This window comes from Hibiscus syriacus, unplaced genomic scaffold (genome assembly GCF_006381635.1).
Source record: "Hibiscus syriacus cultivar Baekdansim isolate YM2019G1 unplaced genomic scaffold, ASM638163v2 tig00110733_pilon, whole genome shotgun sequence".
NCBI classification, from domain to species: Eukaryota; Viridiplantae; Streptophyta; class Magnoliopsida; order Malvales; family Malvaceae; genus Hibiscus; species Hibiscus syriacus.
The window spans coordinates 243,449-259,208 of record NW_024062845.1 but is presented as its reverse complement, the minus strand read 5'-3'; the positions used below and the strand labels follow the sequence as shown (position 1 = coordinate 259,208).

The window sequence follows — 15,760 nt, the reverse complement described above, 5'->3', positions numbered from 1 at the left end:
ATTATTATTAGAAAAATGTTTTAATTATTTATTTATTTTTTAATATCAAAGAAAAGAGCTGTCTTAAGGCACCTGGAAATCATTTTCTGATATTTCTAAATAAATAAATATTTTATTAATATATTTTTTCATTATTATAATTTTGAAATAATAGGATTATAAATTAAATATATTTTGAATTTTTAAATTTCTAATAATAGAGACAATTTATAATTAAAAAGTACCAATTTTGGGCGTTGTAGGGGTGCTAATCATTCCCTAAACGTAACCGACCACGAATCCCTTTTTATTTCTAAAAAAAATAAATTTTTGGTTAAACGCAGATCAGTTTATCTTTTAACTGATGTTTTCTTAAAAACTCTTTTAAAAGATAATTTTTTAGGTATTCGACCTACCTGACCCAAAAGGCCGATGGCGACTCCCAAATTATTTTAAAAACCATTTATTCACATCACGTTTTCCGCCAAGTAAAAAATTCGTGCCCGGACGAAAACCGGTTATGACACCATGCTTTCATAACATCCAAATAGCAATTACTTCATTCAAAAGCCCCACTGATTCTCCCGGCGAACTTCCTCCTCCTCGGGGGTGAAGTCATTCTTGATGTTAAATGTCTTCCTGATCTATTCAGGGGTCTTTCCCTCTATCATGTCAGCAAGCCTTTGATGTTCAAATAGTTTACCGCCTTCCAAAAAAAACTTACAAAAAGAGGATGTTTTCGACAACCTAATGAAAAAGGGATAAATATTGTTCAACTACAACCAGGGCCGGCCCTGAGCCCAGGCGAGGAGGGCGACCGCCTAGGGCCCAGGCGAGAAGGGGGCCCATTTTTTTCAAACATTTTTAACTTCAAGCACAAAATCACGTTAAAATATATATCCAGAAAAAACAGGGCCCATTTTTCTCACTTTCTATCTTGTTTTTCATTTTCTAACCCCAAATTAGAAACTTTCAATCCCTAACGGCTAACACACCACGACTCTCAATCTCAAGTCACGAGTCACCATTCACGCACAGTCTCGTCGGACCTCAGGCGACCAGTCAGGCGATCATTATTCACTGGTTCGGTGCTTCCATCTCATCCTCATCGTCCCTCACCATAACTCATCAAGAAGGCATTAACGAGACCTAAACCGGTATAAATCATTTTTCTTTTTAATTTCTGTAAATATTACATCCTGCTCGTCGGCAACTCCTGCCTTTCTTTTCTTTTTTCTCAACCAAAAGTTGTGCCTTTCGTATCTGCTTAGTGCTTACAATTTCATTGGAATTTGAAAACTACCATATTTGAAGGAGTAAGGTTTGGACAAAAATTACTTGCACAACAGCTTAATTAATGCGTGCACCAAATAATTGAGCTATTTTTTTCTTTTCTTTTCCCTTTCTATTGCTATTCGATAAGACGATAGTCGATAAGACAATGACTTAGGTTGATTTGGTTGTGGTGGGACAATGGGAATGGACGAATGGTGTGTGTGTATTTTACTACTGAAATAAGCAAAAGGGGTCAGGGTGGTTGGGATATAAAGTGGATGTTTGCACACTCTTTGTATTTGTGACAAATTAATATCATTCGAGTGAAATAGATAGAATGAATATATTCAGTTACTGCTCCCAGCAAGCTTTAACTTCTAGCCTTCTAGGGCTTCCTAATGACACCCATAACCATGAAAATAAATAATTGGTCGAATATTGTTGCTTAAATTATGGAACGATAGGATATGGCTTCCATCACAATGGGTTAGTCCATGTTATTAAATTCGAGTGCTCGCTGTGGCCCAATTAAAAAGTTGATGCTTTCAATTGCATAGTGATCAAAACCTATGTTATTTGGTAAAAGTTTGATGTATTCCTCAATTCTTTCAAAATATAAGATTTAATTTATTAATTTTTTTACTTTTATCAGAATTTAAAGGGTGAGACACCTGCTGGTTATCATTATGATAAGGAGATTTTATGTATCTGCTCACTTGCTCTCTTTTTGATGTTTTTATTTTGGTGTCCATGTTATAATTATTAATATTTATGTCAACAGTGTCAATTATCAAATTGGGAATTTGAGATTTTATCTTACTCCAAAGGAGTAAATTGAGTGAAAAATTGTGATGTCTCTTTATATATTTGGTAAAATAATGTTGGTTAATATAATAAAATCTACTCGTATAATTTTTAATGAAAAAATTTGTTTGGCGTCTACCGAAATTTATTCTTGAATTTTAAGTTATTTTTTTAAGGGCCCTTATCTCTTCTTTTGCCTAGGGCCCTTCAAATGTCAGGACCGGCCCTGACTACAACATTAATTCCACTAAGCAACAAGCAGGCCTTACCCAAACTGCTACTTGCACCGCAATGGCTTCTTCAAATTTATGAAAACTCTACGACATGTACACGATTAAAGATTCATCCAAGTATACTCCTTTCATTAGCCTTCAAAACTAAAACACCTATAGATCATTAAAGGCAAACGATTTAAACACAATAAAGAAAATGCCCAATTACGCGAAAACCCGATTCGCATCACATTTATCATATACCCAAAAACAGCTAAAAATTCAAATAGTATTTTTTGTTTCTCCTATATCCTCAATTCCAAAACCCTATCCTAGCCACCGATAAAAAAATTGAAATATCACCAAATAGAGAGAGACTAACCAGAATGAGATCGATGAGAGTAGCTTGATCGACCTTGACGAAGTCAGCGTCCCAAGTCTTAAGGTCTTCATCGGCTAATCGATCGTCGATCTTAGGCGCATCAACGTGCTTTTAGCAGTACTCAATGACCTCGGCGAGGATCTTACTGGTGACATTGGGCAAGGGGATTCCGTTATCAGCGCAGACGTCTTCGATCATATGTTTGACGGTCTGAGATTCCAAAGCCACCGATTAATTGCTGACGTGTGTTGTTGCGGATGGGAAGCATAATCAAACTTAAACTTGGGATTCCTTATTAGAACGAAAGGCCTCCGTTCCCAAATTTTTTTATATAAAAAAACCCCTTAAAAAAGTTGGTCTTATTAGTTACATTAGAAGCAATATTCTACGAATAAATCAAATCAAAAAAACAAAGAATGTTGTTAAATTATATTTTGATATAATAATTAAGTCAAATTATTTTTGGATTTGAATTGAATTTATTCAAAGTTTTTAAAAATAATTCAAAATCCATTTTACTTGGAATTGAGCACAAAATATTTTTTTGGACAAGAATTATTGATATTGTTCTTACAGTATCGATACATCATGAATAGTACTAATATTGTTCATATGATACCGATACCAAAGGTAAGAAAAATATCGATACTCACTAGGTAGTATCGATACTACCAGCTTTGCTCAAATTCTAGAATGCAAAAATAATATTGATACCAAAGGGATACTGATACTACTTTGTATAGTAGTATCGATACCATCAGACCCCAACGACTAGTTAATTTAAAAATAACAAAGGTATTACCGATACTCCCTTTAGGAGTACCGATACCTCTATATTGGGCAGTATTATTTTGTAGAGTTTTTCATCCCCAAACAGCTAAAAATCATCCCCAACGACTAGAAACGACCACAATTTTACTCCAACATATAAATACAAGTTCAAGACACTTGAAGAAGGGTTAGAACACCTATCCTAGCATTCAAACACAAGAGAAGAGTTTTTCAATCTTATTTTATCTCTCTTGTAAATATTTGTTCTTGCCTTTGATAGGTTTATTTGTTTACTTCTTTTTACCTTTTGTAAAAGGGATTGGTTTTATCTTAGCCAAGTAAAAAGATAGGGAGTGTAAAGGTTATCTCTTTATCATTGAAAAAGAAAGAAAAAATTAATGAATTTGTTATAAAATCCTAAGTGAGGAGCTTAGGTAGTGGAGATATACTTGGTTGATAAGTCGAGCCACTATAAATCCTTGTGCCAAATTTTCTCTATCTTTTACTCTCCTTACTCCCTAAAAAATTTATTATCAATTCACCCCCTTGCAACACTTTTGGTTGTTCAATTGAGCCTCTTCGATCCTAACAATTGGTATCAGAGCTTGACTCGTTAGAAGGTTTCACATCCTTGAGGCGATCCTCGAAGAAGCTCTACCGATTACTGACACAACCGATAAAGATGTGGCTTCAACCTCCGGTGCCTATTACATTGAAGATCTTGAAGGTTTCGCTGGTTCGAATGTCTGCCTACATGGTGGCACAGTGATTGGAAGCTATTTTTGGCGTAGGTTTAGCGAAGTTTGTCATGAAACACTGCTACAATACACTAGGCGGCGCTGTGAACATCGTGGCTCCCAGGAACTCGATGTGTGCCGTTTTGGGAGTGAAGATAATCGGCACCTTTAAACTTATCTACATTGTTTTCTCTGCCATCGATCCCAAAAGAAAGGCACGCGATTCCCATGTCCCTGTGAGTATCATATTAGTAGCATATATGCAAAGTTATTATTAGTTCAATCTTGTATATAATTGAAGTGTTTGGTGAGGGTTTAGGTGTTGGCTCTATTGCCAATATGATTTGTGTTGTGTGGTCCACCTTGCCATCATTCCGATCACCAGCACTGGCATTAACCTGACTAGGAGCCTCGGTGCTGCTGTGATGTATAACAGTGGAAAAGCGTGGGATGATCAGGTAAATTTCGTTTTTCAGCATGGTAGATTAATTTATTATGCACTTTATGGATTGAATACTAACTTAAAATTTGTGAAAATAATGTATATTTTCGGTTGGTCCTTTCATTGGAGCGGTGATCGCAACAGAATATCACGAGTACGCACTAAGATCTACGACCATCAAAGCCTTGAAATCCTTTCGCAACAGCTCTTCTAGTTAAAGGCATGCCCCTGTTGTCTCTACGCATGTTTCTTTTGGAAATTTATGCTCTTTTAGTCTAGTTTGTGTTATGTCTCGCTAATACATCAATTGTGAGTTATAATACTATGTTGTACTTAATAAAATAAGATGTTATTTTTCTTAAAATAATTGATTTTGAATAATTATATATACCAGACAAATAGGTTAAAAAATCTGGACAAATAATACATTATAATCAACTTCATATTATTGGAAAAAATTCTACTTAAAAAGTAATAATAATGAATATCAGTTGGATGCTTATGTAATTACAATGCAAGGGTGAACATTAAATTGTCATAAAACGTTTGCATGCAAAAATGTACTTTGGGTATATGGATCGAACGATCTCAGTAGTAAAAGAATTATTTTTATTTTTGAGGTCTCAAGTTCAAGCATCAATAATGTTAGAGATGTGAGCGTTCGATATTAAATGTTTGGAAATTATCTTCTTTTTTTGGTAAACAAAAGAGGACGAGCCTATCTGTTGTTGCCAAGCAAAATCAGCATGAAAATGGTGGGAGCTATGTAGAAGCACCTCCATGCTAAATGATCCTTCAGAACTAACTTTTTCGTATATTCAACAAGCTTGTTCGCTTCACATCTCACCTGGGAAAAAGAGATAGACTAATCTCTATTCAACAATTCATAAATATGAACTAGGGTAGCCGGAGATTTCCCCTTTCGAAACGGATTACGCAACACCTTGAAGACCTCTTCGTTATCAGTTTCAACAATTAAGGATCTAGTTCCAAGCATGCTTCAAGCCCCCAAAAACTCCCTAGGGTTTTGCTTCGAAGCTAGAACAAATCCCAACAGCTTTAGCCAATCCGAATTGGCACTCTCCCCTATTATCACGGATTACACCCCCACTCGAAGCATTTTCATACTTATCTCTGACCCTATCCACGTTTAGCTTCAGCCAATTTATCGAAGGAGCTGCCCATGTGTTTCTAAGAGTATTAGCCGACACCACCCAACAAAGACTATTAGTAGATTCCATAGCTCTCAAACTTTCTTCGTAAAGGCGAAAGCTTTGGTCCACGGCTGACATGTATCCCAACTTCTATCTGTCAAATACATAAAGGTTTCGATGCTTCCATAAATTCCATACAATCACCCCCAAACAACAAAATCCACTCTTTAAATCCCCTGCAAACTGATATGGGTTCGACAAATTAGCTTGCTTCCAAGAACAATAATCCATTGATAGAAACTTACTCAGCTTCGTGGGATGTATCATACGTTTCAACACCTCCAACACTGCCGGGAAAGTGCAGAACAAATGATCAATGGTTTTGAAGATACTAATTTTTTTTATCCATATTATTATTATTATTATTATTTTTATTATTATTATTATTATTTTTACTATTATTATTATTTTATTATTATTATTATTATTATTATTATTATCATTATTATTATTATTAATATATATTAAATAAATAATAAATTACAGACCAATTACAACTGGACCGGCCCAGTTACAAACCAACCAGAACCGGTCCAAATCCAACCAGAAACCCTAAATATTTGGGTTTCCAGTTAGGGTTTCCTAACCCTAATATGATCAGCCGCCTCAGCTCACAGCCGTTGGATCTGATAAGATCCAACGGTCCAGATGGTGCCAGAGGGAAACCCTAGGGTCTGATACCCTAGGGACACGCGGCCGCCGTTGGTATCTCGCCGCCTCCGCCGCTGCCACGTCCCCAACCGAAGACTCCAGAAGATCATATACCAGCCGTCCACGCCATGGCCACTCGGTGAGTCACCACTGGTAGTCCGTGACTCACCGAGAGCCCTTCTTCGGACCGGTCCGACAGCTACAACGGTGGTGGCTATAAAAGCCACCACCCCACCTGCGAAGAAAGAGACAGAGACAGAGACAGAACCGGAGAGAAAAAAAAAACAGAGAAAAGAAAAAAAAACACTAATACCAACGATCTCAGCAGCAAAGAACCAGAAGAGAAAAAAAAAAGAAAAAGGAAGAAGAGACTTACCGAGGAAGCTCCGACTACCAGATCTCACCGGAACCTTCGAAACAACGAAGGTACTTTTGTAGATTTGCTCCGATTGGGATCCTTTTAGGAAGAAATAACACCGGAACCGTCCTTAGGACGGTCCGATCTATATATTAGTGTAAAAATCTTTTTTTTCGGCCACCGGATGCGGTGGCCGGCGGTGATGGTCACGGCGGCAGACGGTTGCCGTCCGTGACCGGCTTCCCTCCGATGAGGGAAGCTAGAGAGAAGGCAGAGAGAAATTTGTTCTCTCTCAGTTAGAGAGAGAACAGAAATGATGAAATGAAATGGTTGGCCCTTCGGGCCAGCCGGTTTGGACCATTTATAGTCCTTCCCGAACGACGTCGTTTCGGGAAGGACTATGCGCGTAATTATGAAATAGTTAACCCCGTCCGCAGTCCTCCGAATTTGTAAAATTTACATTTTAGTCACTAAATTGAATTTATAATAATTTTAATTCAGTCTTTGAATTTTAATTTTATTCATTTTAGTCCTTTTTATTAAAATAATATATTTAGGATAAATAGCAGATTTAATCCCTTAATTTTAATAAATAAATTTTTTATCCCTAGTTCATATTTTTAATTATTTTATTATAAATTCGAATTTTAGATAATTTCATTTTGGTCACTAAATTATTAAATTAAAAAATAAAATATTTAATCCCTATAATTTCAATTAATTAGGAATTAGATTTAATTTTTTTTTATATAATTTAGTTATTTATTTATATGTTTTAATTTAACTGCTTAAATACATTGTTTTAGTGATATTTTTGTATTATATGGTTAAATATTTTATATATTCATAAATAATAATAATAATTGTTAAATATTTTTTTTAATATCGAAGAAAAAGACAGTCTTAATACAACTGGATGTCCTATTCTGATATTTAAAATTAAAAAGTAAACAATATTATTTAAATTAATATTTATCAATATCAAAGAAAAGAGTTGTCTTAAGGCACCTAGAAGTTCTTTTCGGATATTTTTAAATAAATATAATTTTGAAAATAATAGAATTATAAATTAAATATATTTTTGAATTTTTTAAAATTTTAATAATAGAGACAATTTATAATTGAAAAGTACCAATTTTGGGCGTTGTAGGGGTGCTAATCCTTCCCTAAACGTAACCGACCACGAATCCCTTTTTATTACTAAAAAAGAACGAATTTTTGGTTATAAACGCAGATCAGTTTAATTTTTTAATTGATGTTTTCTTTAAACTCTTTTAAAAGATATTTTTTAGGTATTCGACCTACCTGACCCAAAAGGTCGATGGCGACTCTCAAATTATTTGCAAAATTATTTATTCACATCAATTTCCCCGCCAAAATTTAATATTTCGTGCCCGGACGAAAACCGGTTACGACAGCTTGGCGACTCCGCTGGGGACTGGTCAAACTTTTAAAAATCAATTATAAATTGTCTCTATTAATTATTAATTAAAATTTATATATTTAATTTTTAATTCTCTCTTTTCAAATTTTTATTTATTATTTTTATAATATTTATATGTTTTATTTGCAAGTATTTTATTTCAGTATTTATTTTTATGTCAAAGGTTTGAACATTTCTCCTCACACACAACACTTGCATTGCATTACATAAAGCTTTATAATTGAGTTGTCCCTTTTAAGTGGGAGTGAAAGCGATGTCTTCGTGAGAATTTATTCTCCGTGTCAGACCTAGCAATTAACTTCCGGGGTTCATATGCTCTATGTCTTCGTGAGAATTTATTCTCCGTGTCAGGCATAGAGAAATGTATCCCCTCGAATTGAACTCAATCCACTTTAGTCTATGATGGACTAGGATTGAGGGTTAGCAGCCTAAGGGGGCACTAACATGGACAATTCGAGTACCTTTACTCCTAGATCTGAAACCCTGCATATAAAAAACCTTAGAAACTCTTCCAATCTGAAGTCATGCCGAAATTTTGTCCAAAATAGGTGTACACACAGGAGAAATGAATTTTGTCTTTTCTGTTAATTTATTTATTGTTTAAGTTACATGTTTATTTAAATTATTTAAAAGCATGTTTAAATAAAGAATATTTATGTAAATATTATTATTAACTTTCTTTATTATGTAAACTAATTGATTTTCTTTTTGTGTGTTCTTTATTTTCTGTTTGCATTGCATCATACAGGATAAAAGACATTTGATCCTGTGTTAATAGTCTCATTGGAAAGCCTTCATCTATGGATAAAAAGTGTTCAAGTCAAGTAATTTTAAACTCAGAAGTAAGGCAGTGGGCTGAAGACTTACAAAGACAAGAAGGAGACAGCCTGCAGGATGATTATGTATCTGACTTGGCCAGTTATGCTTCAGTTTCACTAAAAAGAAATGATATGCAAGATTTGCGAAGCATTTGGGAAAGTTGGGATTCAAACAAAAAATTGCAGTTTTATCAGACTTACGGAGACATCCCATATCTGCTCTATGTGGAAGTTGATGATGAATTACTCCGAGCCCTAATTCAATTCTGGAATCCAGGGTACAATTGCTTCACTCTCAATAAAGAGGATTTGGTCCCTACTATTGAAGAATACACAACTTTGCTACATATAGATGGGGCTTTGGAGAATCGAATATATTCAAAGTCAATTAAAACTCAACCCTTTCGAGTTAAATTAGCAAAGATTGCTGGGGTACGAGAAGAATGGGTAGCATCCCGTACAAACAAAAAGGCGAAAGCGAAGGCATTGCTTGGACCAACATCAGAGAGCTTATTCAGAGTCATCCAGATGCTAAAGTACGATTCGATCTATTTGCTCTGGGTATATACGGTATGGTTATCTTCCCAAAAGTATTGGGATATGTTGAAGCTGCAGTGGTAGACTTGTTTGAACAGTTACCGAAGAAGATTAATCCTGTTTCTGCAATCCTAGCAGAGACCTTCAGATCGTTAAATGCTTGCAGAAGGCTAGGAGGTGGACGATTCTCAGGGTGTACCCAGTTGTTATATGTTTGGATCCGTAGTCATTTCTGGAGAACAGAAAAGGTTTCATACCGACGCTTCAATACGGATTATTCACCATTAAAAGAATTTCTAGAGCAGGAATGGCCGAAAGAAATTAAGAAAGATATGTGGATTAATGCCTTTCGAAATCTGCAAAGCAATGACGTTGTTTGGCGCGCCCCATGGCAAATCCAAAGGGAATTCTTTTACAGGTGTGGTGATTACAACTGGATAATGCTGCTCGGATTATGGGGAGGAATTGGATATGCACCACTTCTGGTCATAAGACAGTATGAAGGTCGTCAATTTGTACCTGTCACTGCTGGATTACAGTCATCTGAGTTCGCATTCCACAGCAAAAATTATAAAAGAAACATCATGGAAGCCGTTACAGCTTGGAAAACAACTTTTTGCATCCGAGCTAAAGCAGCAAAAGAAATGTTAACTCCTGATTATGAAGAATGGAGATCTGTCAGGAAAAACGAAAATATTCCTCTACCAGATCAAAATGAGGATATTTCTATGGATGATCACATTAAGGTGGTTCCATCAGAGATTGAAATCTTGAGAGCCGAGTTTGAAGCAGAAAGAGAAGGCTGGTCAAAAGAGTTAGAGCAAATGAGACAAGATAAAGCTATGTTAGGGGTTGACATTGACTTTCATTCATCACAATGTGCAATGTTGAGAAAAGATAAAGAAAAAGGTGAGGAAGAGTACAGAGCCTTACAGAAAAATTACCAGGAGTTATATAAATCCCGAAAAGCATCAGGACCCAGCCAATCAACGGTACAGATAACCAGAGAATTGAACATTGAGAAAAGACGAGTTGAAGACCTTAAAGGAAAGAATAGCCGTCTACTCAAAAGCCTGGAAAAAGGAAAGCAAAAAATGGAAGATTTTGAGGTCGACAGACGAGAGCGAATTATAAAGCACAAGGCTGAGCATCGCGAGATCATGAATGAAATGCAAAGAGAAAGAGATCGAGCCAAAGATTTAGAAGAAATGAAGAATGATGTCGTTGATAAATTTGAAGGTGAGAAAAATAGCATGTTCAAGGGATTTGAATCTGAAATGAACCAGTTGATTGCTGAACTTGAAGTCAGAGGCCAAAAGATAGAAGAATCCAATGTTGAAAAGGAAAAATGGGAGCTGGAAAGGAAAAATTTCAACACCAGACTTGAGGTAGAGCAAGAAATGGCTAGCAATTGGATGCAAAGATGCAGAAACAAAGATGTTCAGATCCAGAAGCTTAATCAAAGAACGCAAGAAGCACGAACAAAACTGGAAGAAGATCTGGATCAGTCTAGAAACAAAAATTCAGAGTTTAATGTTTACATTTTGCAACTTGAGGAATCATTGTTTCAAGAAAAGGTTCGTCTAGGACCTAATGACCTCAAAGAAAGTAATGAAGAAAATGCTTCACTGCGAAGACGCATTAGAGATCTTGAAAAAATTCTGCACAATTGTCAAGTCAGGATCACTGAGTTAGAGCAGACTCTTGAAGGAACAAATGAACAATGGCAAAAGTCAACTGAGTTTTATGTTGAAAGAAGTGAAGAAAGAAGTAATATGGTGTTCGAGGCCATGGTACAAATGAGCGAAGTTGCCAGATATGTTGGGGAACTAGCTGTTGAAGCCAAAATAATTGAGCATCAAGTTGATCCAGTTTCTAGATGTGGAAAGAAGGTGTCATGGTTAATGAAGGAAATTATAGAGCTTAATAGGAAAGCTATGCCTTATCTGTAGTTATGAACTATTATAAAGAAACTTTTGTATGCCGATGAAAGTTGTTCTATGACAGTTAACTTTTTGGGATCAATGTGTTTTCATACATGCATTTTGCATACATTCATCATTCATTTCATAATTTTCGCTATGATTATTTTATTAAGTTAAAATTCATCAATTAAAATTTGAAAAAATAATATTAAAAGATTTTTCAATCGCAGTTACTCTGGCCAAAAGAGAAATACTACATCACTACGGTACTAGACAAGCCACTAAGAGAATTATGGAGGATAAAATACAGCGTATTGAGGAACAGCATCATAAAGAACAAGAAGAAATGAGAATGAAGCTGGAAAAAATTGAAGCCAGTATTGCAAATTCACAAGACAGTATGATGAAGAAAATAGAGGATATGTTTAAAAGGCAGGCTATTATTGGAAAAATGCCTGAAAATCCTGTATCTTTTGACCAAGAACCCATATATCCTCTAGGTTTTCCACCAGAATCAATTTATCTTTCTGGTACTACACCCATACAAATCAATGCTCGTACATCTGCATTACAAGAAGTCAAATCACATGAAGTTCAACAAGTGGATCCTGCATCTTCAAGCAAAAATCCGCTTATATCCGATGTGAAATTAGGGGATCTTAATACTGAGCATTTGATCCCAGATTTGAATGAGCTGAATGAGAAAGAAAAAGTAAATGAAGAACTGACCAGACAGATCAAGAGCTTAGAAGAACGAATGAAATCTGTGGAAATAACGGAATCGTTCTATGGATTTGATGCTAGTGAGTTGAGTTTGGTTCCAGACCTAATCCTCCCTATCAAGTTTAAAGCTCCCGAATTTGATAAATATAACGGTACTACATGCCCTTCATCCCACATTACTATGTTTTGTCGAAGAATGGCAGGATATGTGAAAGACGAGAAATTGTTAATTCACTGCTTCCAGGATAGTTTGACAGGACCGGCTTTAAAATGGTATACTCAATTGACCAAAGCCAACATTAGATCCTGGAAAGATTTGGCTAAAGCATTTTTAGAGCAGTATCGCCATGTGACAGACATGGTCCCTGATAGATGGACTCTCCAAAACTTGGAGAAAAAGAATAATGAAACATTCAGACAGTATGCCCAGAGATGGCGTGACACTGCGGCTCAAGTTCAACCACCTTTGTCAGAAAAAGAGGCCACAGTAATGTTTGTCCATACATTGAAGGCTCCTTATCTAAACCATCTAATGGGGAATGCAACCAGAAATTTTGCGGATTTGGTCATTTCTGGAGAATTAATTGAAAATGTCTTGAAAAGTGGCAAGATTGAATCGAATGATGGATCTAGTTCCAAAAGACCTACATACCGGAAAAAGGAGAATGAGGTCAACAATGCCAATTCTTACAGCAAAGATTCATCGAAAAGTGTTACAATAACCCAGCCAAGGGTTAAGAAAGAGGAAACAAACACTAATCGAGCAGAGTCCAGAGGATCTCGAAAGGAAAATGAAAGGTTGTCTTTTACACCTTTACCAGTACCATATGCAGAGATCTATGATTCGCTGTTAAAAGCAGATGTTATAAGGCCCTATCCTTTGGTTCCCATGCAACCACCATTCCCTCCTTGGTATGATACAAAGGCACACTGTGTTTACCATGAAGGAATTACAGGACATTCTATTGAAAACTGTCTAGCATTCAAAAGGGTGGTTCAAAATTTGATCAACACTGGGAAGTTGGAATTCAATACACCATCCACATCAAGTCATCCATTGCCAAATCATGGAGATAAAAACGTGAATGCAATTCAGGAAGAGAACAGAAAGAAAGCAAAGACTGACATTTCTGAAATTAAATCTCCGTTTGTTTGGGTATTCCAACAATTCTCTTTAGCCGGTATAATTCCACAACAATTCAGGCCAAAGCAAAATGAAGGCAAGAATTATTGTGAATATCATCAGGAGAAAGGGCATATAATTCAACTATGTCCTGAGTTTAAGGATTTGGTGCAGAAATTGATGAACAATAGAGAAATAGAATTCTTTGAAGAAGAACCAGGGAAAAAAGAAGATGATGTTTGTTCATCAGAGGATTCTAAACCAAGTCAAAGAATAAATGATCCTGTGGTCATTAATGTGAAATCATCCACGGTGATTCCTGCACCAATAAAGCCAAAAGTAGTTATTACCACTCCTCTACCATTTCCATACAAAGATACCCGCAGGGTACCTTGGAATTATACTACCAATGTTTCAATGGTAGGAGGACCTGTTTCTTTAGAAAAAACAGAAGAAAAAATACAGAGTTTGAGTACTACATTGACGTCTGAAGCAGTAAGCGAGGTCGGTTTCTTTACAAGAAGTGGGAGATGTTACTCTCCTGAAACATCCAATGCTTCAGAACAAGTGAAAGCAAAAGGAAAAGCTGTGGCAATACCTCAGAAGGTATTTGAAGATGAATCCCTTCCAGCATTCAATGAACCTGTGACAGAAAAGCAAGCTCAAGAATTTTTGAAATTCTTGAAACATAGTGAGTATAGTGTGGTTGAACAACTACACAAACAACAGGCGAGAATTTCTATTCTTGATCTTTTGATGAATTCAGAAGCGCATAGGAATGCTTTGATGAAAATCCTCAATCAGACATTTATCCCCGAAGATATATCCCTCAATAAACTTGACAGAATTGTGGGACATATAGCCGCTGACAATTACATAACGTTCACAGATGATGAAATACCGGAAGGCGGAATGGGGTCAGTAAAAGCTTTGAACATCACGACACATTGTCATGGTCATGTGTTGCCAGGAGTATTGATTGACAATGGGTCTGCTCTCAATTTGATGCCTCTAGTTACACTTCAAAGAATGCCTTTGGATCAATCACACATGAAGAGTTATCAGAATGTGGTACGAGCATTTGATGGTACTCAAAAAGAAGTGCTTGGGAAAATGGAAATACCGTTGTTAATCGGCCCAGTCGTGTACAATATTGACTTTGTGGTGATGGACATCCACCCCACATATAATTGTCTATTAGGGAGGCCATGGATTCATTCAGCAGGAGCCGTTCCTTCTTCATTACATCAGAAATTGAAATTTGTTGTTGATGGACAACTAATATGCGTCAGTGCTGAAGAAGAAATCATTGCGTCTGTAACAAGTGATGTTCCATATATCGACACCAATGATGAGGCTCTTGAATGCTCTTTTCGAGCTCTTGAATTTGTAAATGCAACCTATATTGCAGAAGGAAGCAAAATTCCATATCCCAGATTGTCTGATTGCACCAAGATGACGGTACAGCAAACTTTAGGCATCGGAGTTAAAGCTGGGAGAGGTCTAGGAAAGAATCTTCAAGGGATTTCAGTTCCTATCAGTATAAAGATGAAAAAAGACCGTTTTGGGCTGGGATTTAAGCCCAATCTTCAGCAGAAGAACAAAGAGATGAAAAAAAGATGTGAAGACAGAAAGGCAAAATTGAAAGGAGGAGAAATCCTTTGGAAACACATGTCTTTCCCACAGTTGAAAACCATATTCAGATCAGGGGGAACAATTAATGTGGAACAGCAGCTTGTTGAAGCCTTTAAAGAAGAGAAGTTGACGAAAGATCAAGACATAGTTGAAGAAGCTATGAATGGATTATTTATCAACATGATCATGAATGACAACAAGACTGGCAAGTACTTGGATAGGATTCGACCATGTCTTCCTGGAGAAACACTCACCAACTGGACCGCTGAAGATCTTCCTATAGTTTTTAATATTAACGCAGAGTAATATTCAGAACTAATCTTTATGTTTAGCTCAAAAATATGAAAAACTTTTTGTTATTTTGTAAAGGAAATTATGTTAAATATAAGAAATTTTCTTTAAAATTTCATTATGGCAATCATTCTTTACATTTTCTTACATTTTTACATTTATTTATTTTCATAAATTTACTATATTCTTTCGGAAATGTTCCGACTTAAATTTGCAGGTGTCACCGTGTTAATAGCATGTTTATTCCTAGATTTAATCCAGTGATAAATTTAGAGCAGCCTATATGTCTGGAAGAAATCAATGGTTGTGAAGATGAACTGGAATGTGATATTCCTACTGAACTATTAAGATTGGTAGAAAAAGAGGACAAACAAATTCTACCACACAAAGAAGAGGTTGAGACTGTGAATTTGGGAACAGATGAAGACAGAAAAGAGGT

The 15,760-nt window shown here is 36.0% G+C and overlaps 1 pseudogene; it reads right to left on the bottom strand.

Annotated features, from left to right (window-relative positions):
* Window positions 1-515: 515 nt before the first annotated feature.
* On the bottom strand, window positions 516-2,874 carry LOC120139284 (annotated as a pseudogene).
* Between the last annotated feature and the right edge of the window lie 12,886 nt (window positions 2,875-15,760).